Source organism: Ambystoma mexicanum, chromosome 1p, assembly GCF_040938575.1.
Source record: "Ambystoma mexicanum isolate Mex_15411 chromosome 1p, UKY_AmexF1_1, whole genome shotgun sequence".
Lineage (NCBI taxonomy): Eukaryota > Metazoa > Chordata > Amphibia > Caudata > Ambystomatidae > Ambystoma > Ambystoma mexicanum.
Genome location: NC_090921.1, coordinates 7,129,784 through 7,153,649, shown reverse-complemented (window position 1 = coordinate 7,153,649; position 23,866 = coordinate 7,129,784). Strand labels below are relative to the sequence as shown.

The 23,866-nt window shown below is 46.2% G+C and overlaps 30 non-coding genes across 30 annotated transcripts; all 30 read right to left on the bottom strand.

Annotated features, from left to right (window-relative positions):
- Window positions 1-140: 140 nt before the first annotated feature.
- TRNAC-GCA (transfer RNA cysteine (anticodon GCA)) lies at window positions 141-212 on the bottom strand. Its single transcript has one exon. It is a non-coding gene; the product is annotated as a tRNA-Cys (tRNA).
- Window positions 213-920: 708 nt separating this feature from the next.
- TRNAC-GCA (transfer RNA cysteine (anticodon GCA)) lies at window positions 921-992 on the bottom strand. The gene has a single exon. It is a non-coding gene; the product is annotated as a tRNA-Cys (tRNA).
- Window positions 993-1,704: 712 nt separating this feature from the next.
- On the bottom strand, window positions 1,705-1,776 carry TRNAC-GCA (transfer RNA cysteine (anticodon GCA)). The gene has a single exon. It is a non-coding gene; the product is annotated as a tRNA-Cys (tRNA).
- Window positions 1,777-3,278: 1,502 nt separating this feature from the next.
- On the bottom strand, window positions 3,279-3,350 carry TRNAC-GCA (transfer RNA cysteine (anticodon GCA)). The gene has a single exon. It is a non-coding gene; the product is annotated as a tRNA-Cys (tRNA).
- Window positions 3,351-4,058: 708 nt separating this feature from the next.
- On the bottom strand, window positions 4,059-4,130 carry TRNAC-GCA (transfer RNA cysteine (anticodon GCA)). Its single transcript has one exon. It is a non-coding gene; the product is annotated as a tRNA-Cys (tRNA).
- Window positions 4,131-4,841: 711 nt separating this feature from the next.
- On the bottom strand, window positions 4,842-4,913 carry TRNAC-GCA (transfer RNA cysteine (anticodon GCA)). Its single transcript has one exon. It is a non-coding gene; the product is annotated as a tRNA-Cys (tRNA).
- Window positions 4,914-5,621: 708 nt separating this feature from the next.
- TRNAC-GCA (transfer RNA cysteine (anticodon GCA)) lies at window positions 5,622-5,693 on the bottom strand. The gene has a single exon. It is a non-coding gene; the product is annotated as a tRNA-Cys (tRNA).
- Window positions 5,694-6,405: 712 nt separating this feature from the next.
- Window positions 6,406-6,477, bottom strand: TRNAC-GCA (transfer RNA cysteine (anticodon GCA)). Its single transcript has one exon. It is a non-coding gene; the product is annotated as a tRNA-Cys (tRNA).
- A 708-nt stretch (window positions 6,478-7,185) lies between these two features.
- TRNAC-GCA (transfer RNA cysteine (anticodon GCA)) lies at window positions 7,186-7,257 on the bottom strand. Its single transcript has one exon. It is a non-coding gene; the product is annotated as a tRNA-Cys (tRNA).
- A 712-nt stretch (window positions 7,258-7,969) lies between these two features.
- TRNAC-GCA (transfer RNA cysteine (anticodon GCA)) lies at window positions 7,970-8,041 on the bottom strand. Its single transcript has one exon. It is a non-coding gene; the product is annotated as a tRNA-Cys (tRNA).
- Window positions 8,042-8,749: 708 nt separating this feature from the next.
- On the bottom strand, window positions 8,750-8,821 carry TRNAC-GCA (transfer RNA cysteine (anticodon GCA)). The gene has a single exon. It is a non-coding gene; the product is annotated as a tRNA-Cys (tRNA).
- Window positions 8,822-9,533: 712 nt separating this feature from the next.
- TRNAC-GCA (transfer RNA cysteine (anticodon GCA)) lies at window positions 9,534-9,605 on the bottom strand. Its single transcript has one exon. It is a non-coding gene; the product is annotated as a tRNA-Cys (tRNA).
- A 708-nt stretch (window positions 9,606-10,313) lies between these two features.
- Window positions 10,314-10,385, bottom strand: TRNAC-GCA (transfer RNA cysteine (anticodon GCA)). Its single transcript has one exon. It is a non-coding gene; the product is annotated as a tRNA-Cys (tRNA).
- A 712-nt stretch (window positions 10,386-11,097) lies between these two features.
- On the bottom strand, window positions 11,098-11,170 carry TRNAC-GCA (transfer RNA cysteine (anticodon GCA)). Its single transcript has one exon. It is a non-coding gene; the product is annotated as a tRNA-Cys (tRNA).
- A 708-nt stretch (window positions 11,171-11,878) lies between these two features.
- TRNAC-GCA (transfer RNA cysteine (anticodon GCA)) lies at window positions 11,879-11,950 on the bottom strand. Its single transcript has one exon. It is a non-coding gene; the product is annotated as a tRNA-Cys (tRNA).
- A 711-nt stretch (window positions 11,951-12,661) lies between these two features.
- Window positions 12,662-12,733, bottom strand: TRNAC-GCA (transfer RNA cysteine (anticodon GCA)). The gene has a single exon. It is a non-coding gene; the product is annotated as a tRNA-Cys (tRNA).
- Window positions 12,734-13,441: 708 nt separating this feature from the next.
- TRNAC-GCA (transfer RNA cysteine (anticodon GCA)) lies at window positions 13,442-13,513 on the bottom strand. The gene has a single exon. It is a non-coding gene; the product is annotated as a tRNA-Cys (tRNA).
- Window positions 13,514-14,225: 712 nt separating this feature from the next.
- TRNAC-GCA (transfer RNA cysteine (anticodon GCA)) lies at window positions 14,226-14,297 on the bottom strand. Its single transcript has one exon. It is a non-coding gene; the product is annotated as a tRNA-Cys (tRNA).
- Window positions 14,298-15,009: 712 nt separating this feature from the next.
- On the bottom strand, window positions 15,010-15,081 carry TRNAC-GCA (transfer RNA cysteine (anticodon GCA)). Its single transcript has one exon. It is a non-coding gene; the product is annotated as a tRNA-Cys (tRNA).
- A 712-nt stretch (window positions 15,082-15,793) lies between these two features.
- Window positions 15,794-15,866, bottom strand: TRNAC-GCA (transfer RNA cysteine (anticodon GCA)). The gene has a single exon. It is a non-coding gene; the product is annotated as a tRNA-Cys (tRNA).
- A 708-nt stretch (window positions 15,867-16,574) lies between these two features.
- Window positions 16,575-16,646, bottom strand: TRNAC-GCA (transfer RNA cysteine (anticodon GCA)). The gene has a single exon. It is a non-coding gene; the product is annotated as a tRNA-Cys (tRNA).
- Window positions 16,647-17,357: 711 nt separating this feature from the next.
- Window positions 17,358-17,429, bottom strand: TRNAC-GCA (transfer RNA cysteine (anticodon GCA)). The gene has a single exon. It is a non-coding gene; the product is annotated as a tRNA-Cys (tRNA).
- Window positions 17,430-18,137: 708 nt separating this feature from the next.
- Window positions 18,138-18,209, bottom strand: TRNAC-GCA (transfer RNA cysteine (anticodon GCA)). Its single transcript has one exon. It is a non-coding gene; the product is annotated as a tRNA-Cys (tRNA).
- Window positions 18,210-18,921: 712 nt separating this feature from the next.
- Window positions 18,922-18,993, bottom strand: TRNAC-GCA (transfer RNA cysteine (anticodon GCA)). Its single transcript has one exon. It is a non-coding gene; the product is annotated as a tRNA-Cys (tRNA).
- Window positions 18,994-19,705: 712 nt separating this feature from the next.
- On the bottom strand, window positions 19,706-19,777 carry TRNAC-GCA (transfer RNA cysteine (anticodon GCA)). Its single transcript has one exon. It is a non-coding gene; the product is annotated as a tRNA-Cys (tRNA).
- A 708-nt stretch (window positions 19,778-20,485) lies between these two features.
- Window positions 20,486-20,557, bottom strand: TRNAC-GCA (transfer RNA cysteine (anticodon GCA)). The gene has a single exon. It is a non-coding gene; the product is annotated as a tRNA-Cys (tRNA).
- Window positions 20,558-21,269: 712 nt separating this feature from the next.
- Window positions 21,270-21,341, bottom strand: TRNAC-GCA (transfer RNA cysteine (anticodon GCA)). Its single transcript has one exon. It is a non-coding gene; the product is annotated as a tRNA-Cys (tRNA).
- A 708-nt stretch (window positions 21,342-22,049) lies between these two features.
- On the bottom strand, window positions 22,050-22,121 carry TRNAC-GCA (transfer RNA cysteine (anticodon GCA)). Its single transcript has one exon. It is a non-coding gene; the product is annotated as a tRNA-Cys (tRNA).
- A 712-nt stretch (window positions 22,122-22,833) lies between these two features.
- On the bottom strand, window positions 22,834-22,905 carry TRNAC-GCA (transfer RNA cysteine (anticodon GCA)). Its single transcript has one exon. It is a non-coding gene; the product is annotated as a tRNA-Cys (tRNA).
- Window positions 22,906-23,613: 708 nt separating this feature from the next.
- Window positions 23,614-23,685, bottom strand: TRNAC-GCA (transfer RNA cysteine (anticodon GCA)). The gene has a single exon. It is a non-coding gene; the product is annotated as a tRNA-Cys (tRNA).
- Window positions 23,686-23,866: the final 181 nt, after the last annotated feature.

The window sequence follows — 23,866 nt, the reverse complement described above, 5'->3', positions numbered from 1 at the left end:
TTAACTAGGATGAAACCAGAACACTTTTTGATCATGCATCTTGAAGCGTAAATGTTCACTGATGCCAAGTGTAATTAGAAAAGGAACACATATCTTTGTGAATAAACAATTATTTATTATTAAAATTTAAGAAATGTCGAAGGGGACACCCGGATTTGAACCAGGGACCTCTTGATCTGCAGTCAAATGCTCTACCACTGAGCTATATCCCCGTGCTTTTAGCGAATCTTCTGATACTTTTCAGGCTGTCGATTCTGCGCTGGTCAAGCATTCAACGTTAATGATCCTGGAAGAGACACGTCAGCTGGATTTAGCACTTATGTGAAGGAGAAAGGGCGAGCAGCCCTGCCTTGTCCTGGTGACACCCCCTCCAAATCTCTTCAAAGCCACAACACCCAAGCCCTCCTTGCTGACAATCAGGCACTTTGCATAACAAAGAGCAGCTTTAGTGCTCGCTCACAGGGCCGGTGTTGTATGGGGCGGGGTATCCAAGTGAGCGTGGCTCCGGAGATTTCCAAACAATGTATCCCACAAGCTACCATGGGGATGCAGGATAGCATACAACACCGGGACAACATTTGTTAGGGCTCCTGGGGGCCAATTTCAATCTGAATGTGCCCCGCTTGCTTACAGGTGTGGGGGGTGAGGGGTGGACAGTGTGTAGCACCCTTGGGTTCTGTAAATACAAATGTTCCTTGATCTCAAGGAGCAGGCAGCAAAAGTGGAGCTAAAACACTAAACGGACACTTTAAAAAGTGCATAATTGCTGTTAGCAATATGTTAACTAGGATGAAACCAGAACACTTTTTGATCATGCATCTTGAAGGGTAAATGTTCACTGATGCCAAGTGTAATTAGAAAAGGAACACATATCTTTGTGAATAAACAATTATTTATTATTAAAATTTAAGAAAAGTAGAAGGGGACACCCGGATTTGACCCAGGGACCTCTTGATCTGCAGTCAAATGCTCTACCACTGAGCTATATCCCCGTGCTTTTAGGGAATCTTCTGATACTTTTCAGGCTGTCGATTCTGCGCTGGTCAAGCATTCAACATTAATGATCCTGGAAGAGACACGTCAGCTGGATTTAGCACTTATGTGAAGGAGAAAGGGCAAGCAGCCCTGCCTTGTCCTGGTGACACCCCCTCCAAATCTCTTCAAAGCAGCCACAACGCCCAAGCCTTCCTTGCTGACAATCAGGCACTTTGCATAACAAAGAGCGGGTTCAGTGCTCGCACACAGGGCCGGTGTTGTATGGGGCGGGGTATCCAAGTGAGCGTGGCTCCAGAGATTGCCAAACAGTGTATCCCACAAGCTACCATGGGTGATGCAGGATAGCGTACAACACTGGGACAACATTTGTTAGGGCTCCTGGGGGCCAATTTCAATCTGAATGTGCCCCGCTTGCTTACAGGTGTGGGGGATGAGGGGTGGAAAGTGTGTAGCACCCTTGGGTTCTGTAAATACAAATGTTCCTTGATCTCAAGGAGCAGGCAGCAAAAGTGGAGCTAAAACACTAAACGGACACTTTAAAAAGTGCATAATTGCTGTCCGCAAGATGTTAACTAGGATGAAACCAGAACACTTTTTGATCATGCATCTTGAAGCGTAAATGTTCACTGATGCCAAGTGTAATTAGAAAAGGAACACATATCTTTGTGAATAAACAATTATTTATTATTAAAATTTAAGAAAAGTCGAAGGGGACACCCGGATTTGAACCAGGGACCTCTTGATCTGCAGTCAAATGCTCTACCACTGAGCTATATCCCCGTGCTTTTAGCGAATCTTCTGATACTTTTCAGGCTGTCGATTCTGCGCTGGTCAAGCATTCAACGTTAATGATCCTGGAAGAGACACGTCAGCTGGATTTAGCACTTATGTGAAGGAGAAAGGGCGAGCAGCCCTGCCTTGTCCTGGTGACACCCCCTCCAAATCTCTTCAAAGCCACAACACCCAAGCCCTCCTTGCTGACAATCAGGCACTTTGCATAACAAAGAGCAGCTTTAGTGCTCGCTCACAGGGCCGGTGTTGTATGGGGCGGGGTATCCAAGTGAGCGTGGCTCCGGAGATTTCCAAACAATGTATCCCACAAGCTACCATGGGGACGCAGGATAGCATACAACACCGGGACAACATTTGTTAGGGCTCCTGGGGGCCAATTTCAATCTGAATGTGCCCCGCTTGCTTACAGGTGTGGGGGGTGAGGGGTGGACAGTGTGTAGCACCCTTGGGTTCTGTAAATACAAATGTTCCTTGATCTCAAGGGGCAGGCAGCAAAAGTGGAGCTAAAACACTAAACGGACACTTTAAAAAGTGCATAATTGCTGTTAGCAATATGTTAACTAGGATGAAACCAGAACACTTTTTGATCATGCATCTTGAAGGGTAAATGTTCACTGATGCCAAGTGTAATTAGAAAAGGAACACATATCTTTGTGAATAAACAATTATTTATTATTAAAATTTAAGAAAAGTAGAAGGGGACACCCGGATTTGAACCACGGACCTCTTGATCTGCAGTCAAATGCTCTACTACTGAGCTATAACCCCGTGCTTTTAGGGAATCTTCTGATACTTTTCAGGCTGTCGATTCTGCGCTGGTCAAGCATTCAACGTTAATGATCCTGGAAGAGACACGTCAGCTGGATTTAGCACTTATGTGAAGGAGAAAGGGCGAGCAGCCCTGCCTTGTCCTGGTGACACCCCCTCCAAATCTCTTCAAAGCAGCCACAACGCCCAAGCCCTCCTTGCTGACAATCAGGCACTTTGCATAACAAAGAGCGGGTTCAGTGCTCGCACACAGGGCCGGTGTTGTATGGGGCGGGGTATCCAAGTGAGCGTGGCTCCGGAGATTGCCAAACAATGTATCCCACAAGCTACCATGGGTGATGCAGGATAGCGTACAACACTGGGACAACATTTGTTAGGGCTCCTGGGGGCCAATTTCAATCTGTTTCAATCTGAATGTGCCCCGCTTGCTTACAGGTGTGGGGGATGAGGGGTGGACAGTGTGTAGCACCCTTGGGTTCTGTAAATACAAATGTTCCTTGATCTCAAGGAGCAGGCAGCAAAAGTGGAGCTAAAACACTAAACGGACACTTTAAAAAGTGCATAATTGCTGTTAGCAATATGTTAACTAGGATGAAACCAGAATACTTTTTGATCATGCATCTTGAAGCGTAAATGTTCACTGATGCCAAGTGTAATTAGAAAAGGAACACATATCTTTGTGAATAAACAATTATTTATTATTAAAATTTAAGAAAAGTCGAAGGGGACACCCGGATTTGAACCAGGGACCTCTTGATCTGCAGTCAAATGCTCTACCACTGAGCTATATCCCCGTGCTTTTCGCGAATCTTCTGATACTTTTCAGGCTGTCGATTCTGCACTGGTCAAGCATTCAACGTTAATGATCCTGGAAGAGACACGTCAGCTGGATTTTGCACTTATGTGAAGGAGAAAGGGCGAGCAGCCCTGCCTTGTCCTGGTGACACCCCCTCCAAATCTCTTCAAAGCCACAACACCCAAGCCCTCCTTGCTGACAATCAGGCACTTTGCATAACAAAGAGCAGCTTTAGTGCTCGCTCACAGGGCCGGTGTTGTATGGGGCGGGGTATCCAAGTGAGCGTGGCTCCGGAGATTTCCAAACAATGTATCCCACAAGCTACCATGGGGATGCAGGATAGCATAAAACACCGGGACAACATTTGTTAGGGCTCCTGGGGGCCAATTTCAATCTGAATGTGCCCCGCTTGCTTACAGGTGTGGGGGGTGAGGGGTGGACAGTGTGTAGCACCCTTGGGTTCTGTAAATACAAATGTTCCTTGATCTCAAGGAGCAGGCAGCAAAAGTGGAGCTAAAACACTAAACGGACACTTTAAAAAGTGCACAATTGCTGTTAGCAATATGTTAACTAGGATGAAACCAGAACACTTTTTGATCATGCATCTTGAAGGGTAAATGTTCACTGATGCCAAGTGTAATTAGAAAAGGAACACATATCTTTGTGAATAAACAATTATTTACTATTAAAATTTAAGAAAAGTAGAAGGGGACACCCGGATTTGAACCAGGGACCTCTTGATCTGCAGTCAAATACTCTACCACTGAGCTATATCCCCGTGCTTTTAGGGCATCTTCTGATACTTTTCAGGCTGTCGATTCTGCGCTGGTCAAGCATTCAACGTTAATGATCCTGGAAGAGACACGTCAGCTGGATTTTGCACTTATGTGAAGGAGAAAGGGCGAGCAGCCCTGCCTTGTCCTGGTGACATCCCCTCCAAATCTCTTCAAAGCAGCCACAACGCCCAAGCCCTCCTTGCTGACAATCAGGCACTTTGCATAACAAAGAGCGGGTTCAGTGCTCGCACACAGGGCCGGTGTTGTATGGGGCGGGGTATCCAAGTGAGCGTGGCTCCGGAGATTGCCAAACAATGTATCCCACAAGCTACCATGGGGATGCAGGATAGCATACAACACCGGGACAACATTTGTTAGGGCTCCTGGGGGCCAATTTCAATCTGAATGTGCCCCGCTTGCTTACAGGTGTGGGGGATGAGGGGTGGACAGTGTGTAGCACCCTTGGGTTCTGTAAATACAAATGTTCCTTGATCTCAAGGAGCAGGCAGCAAAAGTGGAGCTAAAACACTAAACGGACACTTTAAAAAGTGCATAATTGCTGTTAGCAATATGTTAACTAGGATGAAACCAGAACACTTTTTGATCATGCATCTTGAAGGGTAAATGTTCACTGATGCCAAGTGTAATTAGAAAAGGAACACATATCTTTGTGAATAAACAATTATTTATTATTAAAATTTAAGAAAAGTAGAAGGGGACACCCGGATTTGAACCAGGGACTTCTTGATCTGCAGTCAAATGCTCTACCACTGAGCTATATCCCCGTGCTTTTAACGAATCTTCTGATACTTTTCAGCCTGTCGATTCTGCGCTGGTCAAGCATTCAACGTTAATGATCCTGGAAGAGACACGTCAGCTGGATTTTGCACTTATGTGAAGGAGAAAGGGCGAGCAGCCCTGCCTTGTCCTGGTGACACCCCCTCCAAATCTCTTCAAAGCCACAACACCCAAGCCCTCCTTGCTGACAATCAGGCACTTTGCATAACAAAGAGCAGCTTTAGTGCTCGCTCACAGGGCCGGTGTTGTATGGGGCGGGGTATCCAAGTGAGCGTGGCTTCGGAGATTTCCAAACAATGTATCCCACAAGCTACCATGGGGATGCAGGATAGCATACAACACCGGGACAACATTTGTTAGGGCTCCTGGGGGCCAATTTCAATCTGAATGTGCCCCGCTTGCTTACAGGTGTGGGGGGTGAGGGGTGGACAGTGTGTAGCACCCTTGGGTTCTGTAAATACAAATGTTCCTTGATCTCAAGGAGCAGGCAGCAAAAGTGGAGCTAAAACACTAAACGGACACTTTAAAAAGTGCATAATTGCTGTTAGCAATATGTTAACTAGGATGAAACCAGAACACTTTTTGATCATGCATCTTGAAGGGTAAATGTTCACTGATGCCAAGTGTAATTAGAAAAGGAACACATATCTTTGTGAATAAACAATTATTTATTATTAAAATTTAAGAAAAGTCGAAGGGGACACCCGGATTTGAACCAGGGACCTCTTGATCTGCAGTCAAATGCTCTACCACTGAGCTATATCCCCGTGCTTTTAGGGCATCTTCTGATACTTTTCAGCCTGTCGATTCTGCGCTGGTCAAGCATTCAACGTTAATGATCCTGGAAGAGACACGTCAGCTGGATTTAGCACTTATGTGAAGGAGAAAGGGCGAGCAGCCCTGCCTTGTCCTGGTGACACCCCCTCCAAATCTCTTCAAAGCAGCCACAACGCCCAAGCCCTCCTTGCTGACAATCAGGCACTTTGCATAACAAAGAGCGGGTTCAGTGCTCGCACACAGGGCCGGTGTTGTATGGGGCGGGGTATCCAAGTGAGCGTGGCTCCGGAGATTGCCAAACAATGTATCCCACAAGCTACCATGGGTGATGCAGGATAGCTTACAACACTGGGACAACATTTGTTAGGGCTCCTGGGGGCCAATTTCAATCTGAATGTGCCCCGCTTGCTTACAGGTGTGGGGGATGAGGGGTGGACAGTGTGTAGCACCCTTGGGTTCTGTAAATACAAATGTTCCTTGATCTCAAGGAGCAGGCAGCAAAAGTGGAGCTAAAACACTAAACGGACACTTTAAAAAGTGCATAATTGCTGTCCGCAAGATGTTAACTAGGATGAAACCAGAACACTTTTTGATCATGCATCTTGAAGCGTAAATGTTCACTGATGCCAAGTGTAATTAGAAAAGGAACACATATCTTTGTGAATAAACAATTATTTATTATTAAAATTTAAGAAAAGTCGAAGGGGACACCCGGATTTGAACCAGGGACCTCTTGATCTGCAGTCAAATGCTCTACCACTGAGCTATATCCCCGTGCTTTTAGCGAATCTTCTGATACTTTTCAGGCTGTCGATTCTGCGCTGGTCAAGCATTCAACGTTAATGATCCTGGAAGAGACACGTCAGCTGGATTTAGCACTTATGTGAAGGAGAAAGGGCGAGCAGCCCTGCCTTGTCCTGGTGACACCCCCTCCAAATCTCTTCAAAGCCACAACACCCAAGCCCTCCTTGCTGACAATCAGGCACTTTGCATAACAAAGAGCAGCTTTAGTGCTCGCTCACAGGGCCGGTGTTGTATGGGGCGGGGTATCCAAGTGAGCGTGGCTCCGGAGATTTCCAAACAATGTATCCCACAAGCTACCATGGGGATGCAGGATAGCATACAACACCGGGACAACATTTGTTAGGGCTCCTGGGGGCCAATTTCAATCTGAATGTGCCCCGCTTGCTTACAGGTGTGGGGGGTGAGGGGTGGACAGTGTGTAGCACCCTTGGGTTCTGTAAATACAAATGTTCCTTGATCTCAAGGAGCAGGCAGCAAAAGTGGAGCTAAAACACTAAACGGACACTTTAAAAAGTGCATAATTGCTGTTAGCAATATGTTAACTAGGATGAAACCAGAACACTTTTTGATCATGCATCTTGAAGGGTAAATGTTCACTGATGCCAAGTGTAATTAGAAAAGGAACACATATCTTTGTGAATAAACAATTATTTATTATTAAAATTTAAGAAAAGTAGAAGGGGACACCCGGATTTGAACCAGGGACCTCTTGATCTGCAGTCAAATGCTCTACCACTGAGCTATATCCCCATGCTTTTAGGGAATCTTCTGATACTTTTCAGGCTGTCGATTCTGCGCTGGTCAAGCATTCAACGTTAATGATCCTGGAAGAGACACGTCAGCTGGATTTAGCACTTATGTGAAGGAGAAAGGGCGAGCAGCCCTGCCTTGTCCTGGTGACACCCCCTCCAAATCTCTTCAAAGCAGCCACAACGCCCAAGCCCTCCTTGCTGACAATCAGGCACTTTGCATAACAAAGAGCGGGTTCAGTGCTCGCACACAGGGCCGGTGTTGTATGGGGCGGGGTATCCAAGTGAGCGTGGCTCCGGAGATTGCCAAACAATGTATCCCACAAGCTACCATGGGTGATGCAGGATAGCGTACAACACTGGGACAACATTTGTTAGGGCTCCTGGGGGCCAATTTCAATCTGAATGTGCCCCGCTTCCTTACAGGTGTGGGGGACGAGGGGTGGACAGTGTGTAGCACCCTTGGGTTCTGTAAATACAAATGTTCCTTGATCTCAAGGAGCAGGCAGCAAAAGTGGAGCTAAAACACTAAACGGACACTTTAAAAAGTGCATAATTGCTGTCCGCAAGATGTTAACTAGGATGAAACCAGAACACTTTTTGATCATGCATCTTGAAGCGTAAATGTTCACTGATGCCAAGTGTAATTAGAAAAGGAACACATATCTTTGTGAATAAACAATTATTTATTATTAAAATTTAAGAAAAGTCGAAGGGGACACCCGGATTTGAACCAGGGACCTCTTGATCTGCAGTCAAATGCTCTACCACTGAACTATATCCCCGTGCTTTTAGCGAATCTTCTGATACTTTTCAGGCTGTCGATTCTGCACTGGTCAAGCATTCAACGTTAATGATCCTGGAAGAGACACGTCAGCTGGATTTTGCACTTATGTGAAGGAGAAAGGGCGAGCAGCCCTGCCTTGTCCTGGTGACACCCGCTCCAAATCTCTTCAAAGCCACAACACCCAAGCCCTCCTTGCTGACAATCAGGCACTTTGCATAACAAAGAGCAGCTTTAGTGCTCGCTCACAGGGCCGGTGTTGTATGGGGCGGGGTATCCAAGTGAGCGTGGCTCCGGAGATTTCCAAACAATGTATCCCACAAGCTACCATGGGGATGCAGGATAGCATACAACACCGGGACAACATTTGTTAGGGCTCCTGGGGGCCAATTTCAATCTGAATGTGCCCCGCTTGCTTACAGGTGTGGGGGGTGAGGGGTGGATAGTGTGTAGCACCCTTGGGTTCTGTAAATACAAATGTTCCTTGATCTCAAGGAGCAGGCAGCAAAAGTGGAGCTAAAACACTAAACGGACACTTTAAAAAGTGCATAATTGCTGTTAGCAATATGTTAACTAGGATGAAACCAGAACACTTTTTGATCATGCATCTTGAAGGGTAAATGTTCACTGATGCCAAGTGTAATTAGAAAAGGAACACATATCTTTGTGAATAAACAATTATTTATTATTAAAATTTAAGAAAAGTAGAAGGGGACACCCGGATTTGAACCAGGGACCTCTTGATCTGCAGTCAAATGCTCTACCACTGAGCTATATCCCCGTGATTTTAGGGAATCTTCTGATACTTTTCAGGCTGTCGATTCTGCTCTGGTCAAGCATTCAACGTTAATGATCCTGGAAGAGACACGTCAGCTGGATTTAGCACTTATGTGAAGGAGAAAGGGCGAGCAGCCCTGCCTTGTCCTGGTGACACCCCCTCCAAATCTCTTCAAAGCAGCCACAACGCCCAAGCCCTCCTTGCTGACAATCAGGCACTTTGCACAACAAAGAGCGGGTTCAGTGCTCGCACACAGGGCCGGTGTTGTATGGGGCGGGGTATCCAAGTGAGCGTGGCTCCGGAGATTGCCAAACAATGTATCCCACAAGCTACCATGGGTGATGCAGGATAGCGTACAACACTGGGACAACATTTGTTAGGGCTCCTGGGGGCCAATTTCAATCTGAATGTGCCCCGCTTCCTTACAGGTGTGGGGGACGAGGGGTGGACAGTGTGTAGCACCCTTGGGTTCTGTAAATACAAATGTTCCTTGATCTCAAGGAGCAGGCAGCAAAAGTGGAGCTAAAACACTAAACGGACACTTTAAAAAGTGCATAATTGCTGTCCGCAAGATGTTAACTAGGATGAAACCAGAACACTTTTTGATCATGCATCTTGAAGCGTAAATGTTCACTGATGCCAAGTGTAATTAGAAAAGGAACACATATCTTTGTGAATAAACAATTATTTATTATTAAAATTTAAGAAAAGTCGAAGGGGACACCCGGATTTGAACCAGGGACCTCTTGATCTGCAGTCAAATGCTCTACCACTGAACTATATCCCCGTGCTTTTAGCGGATCTTCTGATACTTTTCAGGCTGTCGATTCTGCACTGGTCAAGCATTCAACGTTAATGATCCTGGAAGAGACACGTCAGCTGGATTTTGCACTTATGTGAAGGAGAAAGGGCGAGCAGCCCTGCCTTGTCCTGGTGACACCCGCTCCAAATCTCTTCAAAGCCACAACACCCAAGCCCTCCTTGCTGACAATCAGGCACTTTGCATAACAAAGAGCAGCTTTAGTGCTCGCTCACAGGGCCGGTGTTGTATGGGGCGGGGTATCCAAGTGAGCGTGGCTCCGGAGATTTCCAAACAATGTATCCCACAAGCTACCATGGGGATGCAGGATAGCATACAACACCGGGACAACATTTGTTAGGGCTCCTGGGGGCCAATTTCAATCTGAATGTGCCCCGCTTGCTTACAGGTGTGGGGGGTGAGGGGTGGACAGTGTGTAGCACCCTTGGGTTCTGTAAATACAAATGTTCCTTGATCTCAAGGAGCAGGCAGCAAAAGTGGAGCTAAAACACTAAACGGACACTTTAAAAAGTGCATAATTGCTGTTAGCAATATGTTAACTAGGATGAAACCAGAACACTTTTTGATCATGCATCTTGAAGGGTAAATGTTCACTGATGCCAAGTGTAATTAGAAAAGGAACACATATCTTTGTGAATAAACAATTATTTATTATTAAAATTTAAGAAAAGTAGAAGGGGACACCCGGATTTGAACCAGGGACCTCTTGATCTGCAGTCAAATGCTCTACCACTGAGCTATATCCCCGTGATTTTAGGGAATCTTCTGATACTTTTCAGGCTGTCGATTCTGCTCTGGTCAAGCATTCAACGTTAATGATCCTGGAAGAGACACGTCAGCTGGATTTAGCACTTATGTGAAGGAGAAAGGGCGAGCAGCCCTGCCTTGTCCTGGTGACACCCCCTCCAAATCTCTTCAAAGCAGCCACAACGCCCAAGCCCTCCTTCCTGACAATCAGGCACTTTGCATAACAAAGAGCGGGTTCAGTGCTCGCACACAGGGCCGGTGTTGTATGGGGCGGGGTATCCAAGTGAGCGTGGCTCCGGAGATTGCCAAACAATGTATCCCACAAGCTACCATGGGTGATGCAGGATAGCTTACAACACTGGGACAACATTTGTTAGGGCTCCTGGGGGCCAATTTCAATCTGAATGTGCCCCGCTTGCTTACAGGTGTGGGGGATGAGGGGTGGACAGTGTGTAGCACCCTTGGGTTCTGTAAATACAAATGTTCCTTGATCTCAAGGAGCAGGCAGCAAAAGTGGAGCTAAAACACTAAACGGACACTTTAAAAAGTGCATAATTGCTGTCCGCAAGATGTTAACTAGGATGAAACCAGAACACTTTTTGATCATGCATCTTGAAGCGTAAATGTTCACTGATGCCAAGTGTAATTAGAAAAGGAACACATATCTTTGTGAATAAACAATTATTTATTATTAAAATTTAAGAAAAGTCGAAGGGGACACCCGGATTTGAACCAGGGAACCTCTTGATCTGCAGTCAAATGCTCTACCACTGAGCTATATCCCCGTGCTTTTAGCGAATCTTCTGATACTTTTCAGGCTGTCGATTCTGCACTGGTCAAGCATTCAACGTTAATGATCCTGGAAGAGACACGTCAGCTGGATTTTGCACTTATGTGAAGGAGAAAGGGCGAGCAGCCCTGCCTTGTCCTGGTGACACCCCCTCCAAATCTCTTCAAAGCCACAACACCCAAGCCCTCCTTGCTGACAATCAGGCACTTTGCATAACAAAGAGCAGCTTTAGTGCTCGCTCACAGGGCCGGTGTTGTATGGGGCGGGGTATCCAAGTGAGCGTGGCTCCGGAGATTTCCAAACAATGTATCCCACAAGCTACCATGGGGATGCAGGATAGCATAAAACACCGGGACAACATTTGTTAGGGCTCCTGGGGGCCAATTTCAATCTGAATGTGCCCCGTTTGCTTACAGGTGTGGGGGGTGAGGGGTGGACAGTGTGTAGCACCCTTGGGTTCTGTAAATACAAATGTTCCTTGATCTCAAGGAGCAGGCAGCAAAAGTGGAGCTAAAACACTAAACGGACACTTTAAAAAGTGCATAATTGCTGTTAGCAATATGTTAACTAGGATGAAACCAGAACACTTTTTGATCATGCATCTTGAAGGGTAAATGTTCACTGATGCCAAGTGTAATTAGAAAAGGAACACATATCTTTGTGAATAAACAATTATTTATTATTAAAATTTAAGAAAAGTAGAAGGGGACACCCGGATTTGACCCAGGGACCTCTTGATCTGCAGTCAAATGCTCTACCACTGAGCTATATCCCCGTGCTTTTAGGGAATCTTCTGATACTTTTCAGGCTGTCGATTCTGCGCTGGTCAAGCATTCAACATTAATGATCCTGGAAGAGACACGTCAGCTGGATTTAGCACTTATGTGAAGGAGAAAGGGCAAGCAGCCCTGCCTTGTCCTGGTGACACCCCCTCCAAATCTCTTCAAAGCAGCCACAACGCCCAAGCCCTCCTTGCTGACAATCAGGCACTTTGCATAACAAAGAGCGGGTTCAGTGCTCGCACACAGGGCCGGTGTTGTATGGGGCGGGGTATCCAAGTGAGCGTGGCTCCAGAGATTTCCAAACAATGTATCCCACAAGCTACCATGGGGATGCAGGATAGCATACAACACCGGGACAACATTTGTTAGGGCTCCTGGGGGCCAATTTCAATCTGAATGTGCCCCGCTTGCTTACAGGTGTGGGGGGTGAGGGGTGGACAGTGTGTAGCACCCTTGGGTTCTGTAAATACAAATGTTCCTTGATCTCAAGGAGCAGGCAGCAAAAGTGGAGCTAAAACACTAAACGGACACTTTAAAAAGTGCATAATTGCTGTCCGCAAGATGTTAACTAGGATGAAACCAGAACACTTTTTGATCATGCATCTTGAAGCGTAAATGTTCACTGATGCCAAGTGTAATTAGAAAAGGAACACATATCTTTGTGAATAAACAATTATTTATTATTAAAATTTAAGAAAAGTCGAAGGGGACACCCGGATTTGAACCAGGGACCTCTTGATCTGCAGTCAAATGCTCTACCACTGAGCTATATCCCCGTGCTTTTAGCGAATCTTCTGATACTTTTCAGGCTGTCGATTCTGCGCTGGTCAAGCATTCAACGTTAATGATCCTGGAAGAGACACGTCAGCTGGATTTAGCACTTATGTGAAGGAGAAAGGGCGAGCAGCCCTGCCTTGTCCTGGTGACACCCCCTCCAAATCTCTTCAAAGCCACAACACCCAAGCCCTCCTTGCTGACAATCAGGCACTTTGCATAACAAAGAGCAGCTTTAGTGCTCGCTCACAGGGCCGGTGTTGTATGGGGCGGGGTATCCAAGTGAGCGTGGCTCCGGAGATTTCCAAACAATGTATCCCACAAGCTACCATGGGGATGCAGGATAGCATACAACACCGGGACAACATTTGTTAGGGCTCCTGGGGGCCAATTTCAATCTGAATGTGCCTTGCTTGCTTACAGGTGTGGGGGGTGAGGGGTGGACAGTGTGTAGCACCCTTGGGTTCTGTAAATACAAATGTTCCTTGATCTCAAGGAGCAGGCAGCAAAAGTGGAGCTAAAACACTAAACGGACACTTTAAAAAGTGCATAATTGCTGTTAGCAATATGTTAACTAGGATGAAACCAGAACACTTTTTGATCATGCATCTTGAAGGGTAAATGTTCACTGATGCCAAGTGTAATTAGAAAAGGAACACATATCTTTGTGAATAAACAATTATTTATTATTAAAATTTAAGAAAAGTAGAAGGGGACACCCGGATTTGACCCAGGGACCTCTTGATCTGCAGTCAAATGCTCTACCACTGAGCTATATCCCCGTGCTTTTAGGGAATCTTCTGATACTTTTCAGGCTGTCGATTCTGCGCTGGTCAAGCATTCAACATTAATGATCCTGGAAGAGACACGTCAGCTGGATTTAGCACTTATGTGAAGGAGAAAGGGCAAGCAGCCCTGCCTTGTCCTGGTGACACCCCCTCCAAATCTCTTCAAAGCAGCCACAACGCCCAAGCCCTCCTTGCTGACAATCAGGCACTTTGCATAACAAAGAGCGGGTTCAGTGCTCGCACACAGGGCCGGTGTTGTATGGGGCGGGGTATCCAAGTGAGCGTGGCTCCAGAGATTGCCAAACAGTGTATCCCACAAGCTACCATGGGTGATGCAGGATAGCGTACAACACTGGGACAACATTTGTTAGGGCTCCTGGGGGCCAATTTCAATCTGAATGTGCCCCGCTTGCTTACAGGTGTGGGGGATGAGGGGTGGAAAGTGTGTAGCACCCTTGGGTTCTGTAAATACAAATGTTCCTTGATCTCAAGGAGCAGGCAGCAAAAGTGGAGCTAAAACACTAAACGGACACTTTAAAAAGTGCATAATTGCTGTTAGCAATATGTTAACTAGGATGAAACCAGAACACTTTTTGATCATGCATCTTGAAGGGTAAATGTTCACTGATGCCAAGTGTAATTAGAAAAGGAACACATATCTTTGTGAATAAACAATTATTTATTATTAAAATTTAAGAAAAGGAGAAGGGGACACCCGGATTTGACCCAGGGACCTCTTGATCTGCAGTCAAATGCTCTACCACTGAGCTATATCCCCGTGCTTTTAGGGAATCTTCTGATACTTTTCAGGCTGTCGATTCTGCGCTGGTCAAGCATTCAACATTAATGATCCTGGAAGAGACACGTCAGCTGGATTTAGCACTTATGTGAAGGAGAAAGGGCAAGCAGCCCTGCCTTGTCCTGGTGACACCCCCTCCAAATCTCTTCAAAGCAGCCACAACGCCCAAGCCCTCCTTGCTGACAATCAGGCACTTTGCATAACAAAGAGCGGGTTCAGTGCTCGCACACAGGGCCGGTGTTGTATGGGGCGGGGTATCCAAGTGAGCGTGGCTCCAGAGATTGCCAAACAGTGTATCCCACAAGCTACCATGGGTGATGCAGGATAGCGTACAACACTGGGACAACATTTGTTAGGGCTCCTGGGGGCCAATTTCAATCTGAATGTGCCCCGCTTGCTTACAGGTGTGGGGGATGAGGGGTGGAAAGTGTGTAGCACCCTTGGGTTCTGTAAATACAAATGTTCCTTGATCTCAAGGAGCAGGCAGCAAAAGTGGAGCTAAAACACTAAACGGACACTTTAAAAAGTGCATAATTGCTGTCCGCAAGATGTTAACTAGGATGAAACCAGAACACTTTTTGATCATGCATCTTGAAGCGTAAATGTTCACTGATGCCAAGTGTAATTAGAAAAGGAACACATATCTTTGTGAATAAACAATTATTTATTATTAAAATTTAAGAAAAGTCGAAGGGGACACCCGGATTTGAACCAGGGACCTCTTGATCTGCAGTCAAATGCTCTACCACTGAGCTATATCCCCGTGATTTTAGGGAATCTTCTGATACTTTTCAGGCTGTCGATTCTGCTCTGGTCAAGCATTCAACGTTAATGATCCTGGAAGAGACACGTCAGCTGGATTTAGCACTTATGTGAAGGAGAAAGGGCGAGCAGCCCTGCCTTGTCCTGGTGACACCCCCTCCAAATCTCTTCAAAGCAGCCACAACGCCCAAGCCCTCCTTCCTGACAATCAGGCACTTTGCATAACAAAGAGCGGGTTCAGTGCTCGCACACAGGGCCGGTGTTGTATGGGGCGGGGTATCCAAGTGAGCGTGGCTCCGGAGATTGCCAAACAATGTATCCCACAAGCTACCATGGGTGATGCAGGATAGCTTACAACACTGGGACAACATTTGTTAGGGCTCCTGGGGGCCAATTTCAATCTGAATGTGCCCCGCTTGCTTACAGGTGTGGGGGATGAGGGGTGGACAGTGTGTAGCACCCTTGGGTTCTGTAAATACAAATGTTCCTTGATCTCAAGGAGCAGGCAGCAAAAGTGGAGCTAAAACACTAAACGGACACTTTAAAAAGTGCATAATTGCTGTCCGCAAGATGTTAACTAGGATGAAACCAGAACACTTTTTGATCATGCATCTTGAAGCGTAAATGTTCACTGATGCCAAGTGTAATTAGAAAAGGAACACATATCTTTGTGAATAAACAATTATTTATTATTAAAATTTAAGAAAAGTCGAAGGGGACACCCGGATTTGAACCAGGGAACCTCTTGATCTGCAGTCAAATGCTCTACCACTGAGCTATATCCCCGTGCTTTTAGCGAATCTTCTGATACTTTTCAGGCTGTCGATTCTGCACTGGTCAAGCATTCAACGTTAATGATCCTGGAAGAGACACGTCAGCTGGATTTTGCACTTATGTGAAGGAGAAAGGGCGAGCAGCCCTGCCTTGTCCTGGTGACACCCCCTCCAAATCTCTTCAAAGCCACAACACCCAAGCCCTCCTTGCTGACAATCAGGCACTTTGCATAACAAAGAGCAGCTTTAGTGCTCGCTCACAGGGCCGGTGTTGTATGGGGCGGGGTATCCAAGTGAGCGTGGCTCCGGAGATTTCCAAACAATGTATCCCACAAGCTACCATGGGGATGCAGGATAGCATAAAACACCGGGACAACATTTGTTAGGGCTCCTGGGGGCCAATTTCAATCTGAATGTGCCCCGTTTGCTTACAGGTGTGGGGGGTGAGGGGTGGACAGTGTGTAGCACCCTTGGGTTCTGTAAATACAAATGTTCCTTGATCTCAAGGAGCAGGCAGCAAAAGTGGAGCTAAAACACTAAACGGACACTTTAAAAAGTGCATAATTGCTGTTAGCAATATGTTAACTAGGATGAAACCAGAACACTTTTTGATCATGCATCTTGAAGGGTAAATGTTCACTGATGCCAAGTGTAATTAGAAAAGGAACACATATCTTTGTGAATAAACAATTATTTATTATTAAAATTTAAGAAAAGTAGAAGGGGACACCCGGATTTGACCCAGGGACCTCTTGATCTGCAGTCAAATGCTCTACCACTGAGCTATATCCCCGTGCTTTTAGGGAATCTTCTGATACTTTTCAGGCTGTCGATTCTGCGCTGGTCAAGCATTCAACATTAATGATCCTGGAAGAGACACGTCAGCTGGATTTAGCACTTATGTGAAGGAGAAAGGGCAAGCAGCCCTGCCTTGTCCTGGTGACACCCCCTCCAAATCTCTTCAAAGCAGCCACAACGCCCAAGCCCTCCTTGCTGACAATCAGGCACTTTGCATAACAAAGAGCGGGTTCAGTGCTCGCACACAGGGCCGGTGTTGTATGGGGCGGGGTATCCAAGTGAGCGTGGCTCCAGAGATTTCCAAACAATGTATCCCACAAGCTACCATGGGGATGCAGGATAGCATACAACACCGGGACAACATTTGTTAGGGCTCCTGGGGGCCAATTTCAATCTGAATGTGCCCCGCTTGCTTACAGGTGTGGGGGGTGAGGGGTGGACAGTGTGTAGCACCCTTGGGTTCTGTAAATACAAATGTTCCTTGATCTCAAGGAGCAGGCAGCAAAAGTGGAGTTAAAACACTAAACGGACACTTTAAAAAGTGCATAATTGCTGTCCGCAAGATGTTAACTAGGATGAAACCAGAACACTTTTTGATCATGCATCTTGAAGCGTAAATGTTCACTGATGCCAAGTGTAATTAGAAAAGGAACACATATCTTTGTGAATAAACAATTATTTATTATTAAAATTTAAGAAAAGTCGAAGGGGACACCCGGATTTGAACCAGGGACCTCTTGATCTGCAGTCAAATGCTCTACCACTGAGCTATATCCCCGTGCTTTTAGCGAATCTTCTGATACTTTTCAGGCTGTCGATTCTGCGCTGGTCAAGCATTCAACGTTAATGATCCTGGAAGAGACACGTCAGCTGGATTTAGCACTTATGTGAAGGAGAAAGGGCGAGCAGCCCTGCCTTGTCCTGGTGACACCCCCTCCAAATCTCTTCAAAGCCACAACACCCAAGCCCTCCTTGCTGACAATCAGGCACTTTGCATAACAAAGAGCAGCTTTAGTGCTCGCTCACAGGGCCGGTGTTGTATGGGGCGGGGTATCCAAGTGAGCGTGGCTCCGGAGATTTCCAAACAATGTATCCCACAAGCTACCATGGGGATGCAGGATAGCATACAACACCGGGACAACATTTGTTAGGGCTCCTGGGGGCCAATTTCAATCTGAATGTGCCCCGCTTGCTTACAGGTGTGGGGGGTGAGGGGTGGACAGTGTGTAGCACCCTTGGGTTCTGTAAATACAAATGTTCCTTGATCTCAAGGAGCAGGCAGCAAAAGTGGAGCTAAAACACTAAACGGACACTTTAAAAAGTGCATAATTGCTGTTAGCAATATGTTAACTAGGATGAAACCAGAACACTTTTTGATCATGCATCTTGAAGGGTAAATGTTCACTGATGCCAAGTGTAATTAGAAAAGGAACACATATCTTTGTGAATAAACAATTATTTATTATTAAAATTTAAGAAAAGTAGAAGGGGACACCCGGATTTGACCCAGGGACCTCTTGATCTGCAGTCAAATGCTCTACCACTGAGCTATATCCCCGTGCTTTTAGGGAATCTTCTGATACTTTTCAGGCTGTCGATTCTGCGCTGGTCAAGCATTCAACATTAATGATCCTGGAAGAGACACGTCAGCTGGATTTAGCACTTATGTGAAGGAGAAAGGGCAAGCAGCCCTGCCTTGTCCTGGTGACACCCCCTCCAAATCTCTTCAAAGCAGCCACAACGCCCAAGCCCTCCTTGCTGACAATCAGGCACTTTGCATAACAAAGAGCGGGTTCAGTGCTCGCACACAGGGCCGGTGTTGTATGGGGCGGGGTATCCAAGTGAGCGTGGCTCCAGAGATTGCCAAACAGTGTATCCCACAAGCTACCATGGGTGATGCAGGATAGCGTACAACACTGGGACAACATTTGTTAGGGCTCCTGGGGGCCAATTTCAATCTGAATGTGCCCCGCTTGCTTACAGGTGTGGGGGATGAGGGGTGGAAAGTGTGTAGCACCCTTGGGTTCTGTAAATACAAATGTTCCTTGATCTCAAGGAGCAGGCAGCAAAAGTGGAGCTAAAACACTAAACGGACACTTTAAAAAGTGCATAATTGCTGTTAGCAATATGTTAACTAGGATGAAACCAGAACACTTTTTGATCATGCATCTTGAAGGGTAAATGTTCACTGATGCCAAGTGTAATTAGAAAAGGAACACATATCTTTGTGAATAAACAATTATTTATTATTAAAATTTAAGAAAAGTAGAAGGGGACACCCGGATTTGACCCAGGGACCTCTTGATCTGCAGTCAAATGCTCTACCACTGAGCTATATCCCCGTGCTTTTAGGGAATCTTCTGATACTTTTCAGGCTGTCGATTCTGCGCTGGTCAAGCATTCAACATTAATGATCCTGGAAGAGACACGTCAGCTGGATTTAGCACTTATGTGAAGGAGAAAGGGCAAGCAGCCCTGCCTTGTCCTGGTGACACCCCCTCCAAATCTCTTCAAAGCAGCCACAACGCCCAAGCCCTCCTTGCTGACAATCAGGCACTTTGCATAACAAAGAGCGGGTTCAGTGCTCGCACACAGGGCCGGTGTTGTATGGGGCGGGGTATCCAAGTGAGCGTGGCTCCAGAGATTGCCAAACAGTGTATCCCACAAGCTACCATGGGTGATGCAGGATAGCGTACAACACTGGGACAACATTTGTTAGGGCTCCTGGGGGCCAATTTCAATCTGAATGTGCCCCGCTTGCTTACAGGTGTGGGGGATGAGGGGTGGAAAGTGTGTAGCACCCTTGGGTTCTGTAAATACAAATGTTCCTTGATCTCAAGGAGCAGGCAGCAAAAGTGGAGCTAAAACACTAAACGGACACTTTAAAAAGTGCATAATTGCTGTCCGCAAGATGTTAACTAGGATGAAACCAGAACACTTTTTGATCATGCATCTTGAAGCGTAAATGTTCACTGATGCCAAGTGTAATTAGAAAAGGAACACATATCTTTGTGAATAAACAATTATTTATTATTAAAATTTAAGAAAAGTCGAAGGGGACACCCGGATTTGAACCAGGGACCTCTTGATCTGCAGTCAAATGCTCTACCACTGAGCTATATCCCCGTGCTTTTAGCGAATCTTCTGATACTTTTCAGGCTGTCGATTCTGCGCTGGTCAAGCATTCAACGTTAATGATCCTGGAAGAGACACGTCAGCTGGATTTAGCACTTATGTGAAGGAGAAAGGGCGAGCAGCCCTGCCTTGTCCTGGTGACACCCCCTCCAAATCTCTTCAAAGCCACAACACCCAAGCCCTCCTTGCTGACAATCAGGCACTTTGCATAACAAAGAGCAGCTTTAGTGCTCGCTCACAGGGCCGGTGTTGTATGGGGCGGGGTATCCAAGTGAGCGTGGCTCCGGAGATTTCCAAACAATGTATCCCACAAGCTACCATGGGGATGCAGGATAGCATACAACACCGGGACAACATTTGTTAGGGCTCCTGGGGGCCAATTTCAATCTGAATGTGCCCCGCTTGCTTACAGGTGTGGGGGGTGAGGGGTGGACAGTGTGTAGCACCCTTGGGTTCTGTAAATACAAATGTTCCTTGATCTCAAGGAGCAGGCAGCAAAAGTGGAGCTAAAACACTAAACGGACACTTTAAAAAGTGCATAATTGCTGTTAGCAATATGTTAACTAGGATGAAACCAGAACACTTTTTGATCATGCATCTTGAAGGGTAAATGTTCACTGATGCCAAGTGTAATTAGAAAAGGAACACATATCTTTGTGAATAAACAATTATTTATTATTAAAATTTAAGAAAAGTAGAAGGGGACACCCGGATTTGAACCAGGGACCTCTTGATCTGCAGTCAAATGCTCTACCACTGAGCTATATCCCCGTGCTTTTAGGGAATCTTCTGATACTTTTCAGGCTGTCGATTCTGCGCTGGTCAAGCATTCAACGTTAATGATCCTGGAAGAGACACGTCAGCTGGATTTAGCACTTATGTGAAGGAGAAAGGGCGAGCAGCCCTGCCTTGTCCTGGTGACACCCCCTCCAAATCTCTTCAAAGCAGCCACAACGCCCAAGCCCTCCTTGCTGACAATCAGGCACTTTGCATAACAAAGAGCGGGTTCAGTGCTCGCACACAGGGCCGGTGTTGTATGGGGCGGGGTATCCAAGTGAGCGTGGCTCCGGAGATTGCCAAACAATGTATCCCACAAGCTACCATGGGTGATGCAGGATAGCGTACAACACTGGGAGAACATTTGTTAGGGCTCCTGGGGGCCAATTTCAATCTGAATGTGCCCCGCTTCCTTACAGGTGTGGGGGACGAGGGGTGGACAGTGTGTAGCACCCTTGGGTTCTGTAAATACAAATGTTCCTTGATCTCAAGGAGCAGGCAGCAAAAGTGGAGCTAAAACACTAAACGGACACTTTAAAAAGTGCATAATTGCTGTCCGCAAGATGTTAACTAGGATGAAACCAGAACACTTTTTGATCATGCATCTTGAAGCGTAAATGTTCACTGATGCCAAGTGTAATTAGAAAAGGAACACATATCTTTGTGAATAAACAATTATTTATTATTAAAATTTAAGAAAAGTCGAAGGGGACACCCGGATTTGAACCAGGGACCTCTTGATCTGCAGTCAAATGCTCTACCACTGAACTATATCCCCGTGCTTTTAGCGAATCTTCTGATACTTTTCAGGCTGTCGATTCTGCACTGGTCAAGCATTCAACGTTAATGATCCTGGAAGAGACACGTCAGCTGGATTTTGCACTTATGTGAAGGAGAAAGGGCGAGCAGCCCTGCCTTGTCCTGGTGACACCCGCTCCAAATCTATTCAAAGCCACAACACCCAAGCCCTCCTTGCTGACAATCAGGCACTTTGCATAACAAAGAGCAGCTTTAGTGCTCGCTCACAGGGCCGGTGTTGTATGGGGCGGGGTATCCAAGTGAGCGTGGCTCCGGAGATTTCCAAACAATGTATCCCACAAGCTACCATGGGGATGCAGGATAGCATACAACACCGGGACAACATTTGTTAGGGCTCCTGGGGGCCAATTTCAATCTGAATGTGCCCCGCTTGCTTACAGGTGTGGGGGGTGAGGGGTGGACAGTGTGTAGCACCCTTGGGTTCTGTAAATACAAATGTTCCTTGATCTCAAGGAGCAGGCAGCAAAAGTGGAGCTAAAACACTAAACGGACACTTTAAAAAGTGCATAATTGCTGTTAGCAATATGTTAACTAGGATGAAACCAGAACACTTTTTGATCATGCATCTTGAAGGGTAAATGTTCACTGATGCCAAGTGTAATTAGAAAAGGAACACATATCTTTGTGAATAAACAATTATTTATTATTAAAATTTAAGAAAAGTAGAAGGGGACACCCGGATTTGAACCAGGGACCTCTTGATCTGCAGTCAAATGCTCTACCACTGAGCTATATCCCCGTGCTTTTAGGGAATCTTCTGATACTTTTCAGGCTGTCGATTCTGCGCTGGTCAAGCATTCAACGTTAATGATCCTGGAAGAGACACGTCAGCTGGATTTAGCACTTATGTGAAGGAGAAAGGGCGAGCAGCCCTGCCTTGTCCTGGTGACACCCCCTCCAAATCTCTTCAAAGCAGCCACAACGCCCAAGCCCTCCTTGCTGACAATCAGGCACTTTGCATAACAAAGAGCGGGTTCAGTGCTCGCACACAGGGCCGGTGTTGTATGGGGCGGGGTATCCAAGTGAGCGTGGCTCCGGAGATTGCCAAACAATGTATCCCACAAGCTACCATGGGTGATGCAGGATAGCGTACAACACTGGGACAACATTTGTTAGGGCTCCTGGGGGCCAATTTCAATCTGAATGTGCCCCGCTTCCTTACAGGTGTGGGGGACGAGGGGTGGACAGTGTGTAGCACCCTTGGGTTCTGTAAATACAAATGTTCCTTGATCTCAAGGAGCAGGCAGCAAAAGTGGAGCTAAAACACTAAACGGACACTTTAAAAAGTGCATAATTGCTGTCCGCAAGATGTTAACTAGGATGAAACCAGAACACTTTTTGATCATGCATCTTGAAGCGTAAATGTTCACTGATGCCAAGTGTAATTAGAAAAGGAACACATATCTTTGTGAATAAACAATTATTTATTATTAAAATTTAAGAAAAGTCGAAGGGGACACCCGGATTTGAACCAGGGACCTCTTGATCTGCAGTCAAATGCTCTACCACTGAACTATATCCCCGTGCTTTTAGCGAATCTTCTGATACTTTTCAGGCTGTCGATTCTGCACTGGTCAAGCATTCAACGTTAATGATCCTGGAAGAGACACGTCAGCTGGATTTTGCACTTATGTGAAGGAGAAAGGGCGAGCAGCCCTGCCTTGTCCTGGTGACACCCGCTCCAAATCTCTTCAAAGCCACAACACCCAAGCCCTCCTTGCTGACAATCAGGCACTTTGCATAACAAAGAGCAGCTTTAGTTCTCGCTCACAGGGCCGGTGTTGTATGGGGCGGGGTATCCAAGTGAGCGTGGCTCCGGAGATTTCCAAACAATGTATCCCACAAGCTACCATGGGGATGCAGGATAGCATACAACACCGGGACAACATTTGTTAGGGCTCCTGGGGGCCAATTTCAATCTGAATGTGCCCCGCTTGCTTACAGGTGTGGGGGGTGAGGGGTGGATAGTGTGTAGCACCCTTGGGTTCTGTAAATACAAATGTTCCTTGATCTCAAGGAGCAGGCAGCAAAAGTGGAGCTAAAACACTAAACGGACACTTTAAAAAGTGCATAATTGCTGTTAGCAATATGTTAACTAGGATGAAACCAGAACACTTTTTGATCATGCATCTTGAAGGGTAAATGTTCACTGATGCCAAGTGTAATTAGAAAAGGAACACATATCTTTGTGAATAAACAATTATTTATTATTAAAATTTAAGAAAAGTAGAAGGGGACACCCGGATTTGAACCAGGGACCTCTTGATCTGCAGTCAAATGCTCTACCACTGAGCTATATCCCCGTGATTTTAGGGAATCTTCTGATACTTTTCAGGCTGTCGATTCTGCTCTGGTCAAGCATTCAACGTTAATGATCCTGGAAGAGACACGTCAGCTGGATTTAGCACTTATGTGAAGGAGAAAGGGCGAGCAGCCCTGCCTTGTCCTGGTGACACCCCCTCCAAATCTCTTCAAAGCAGCCAC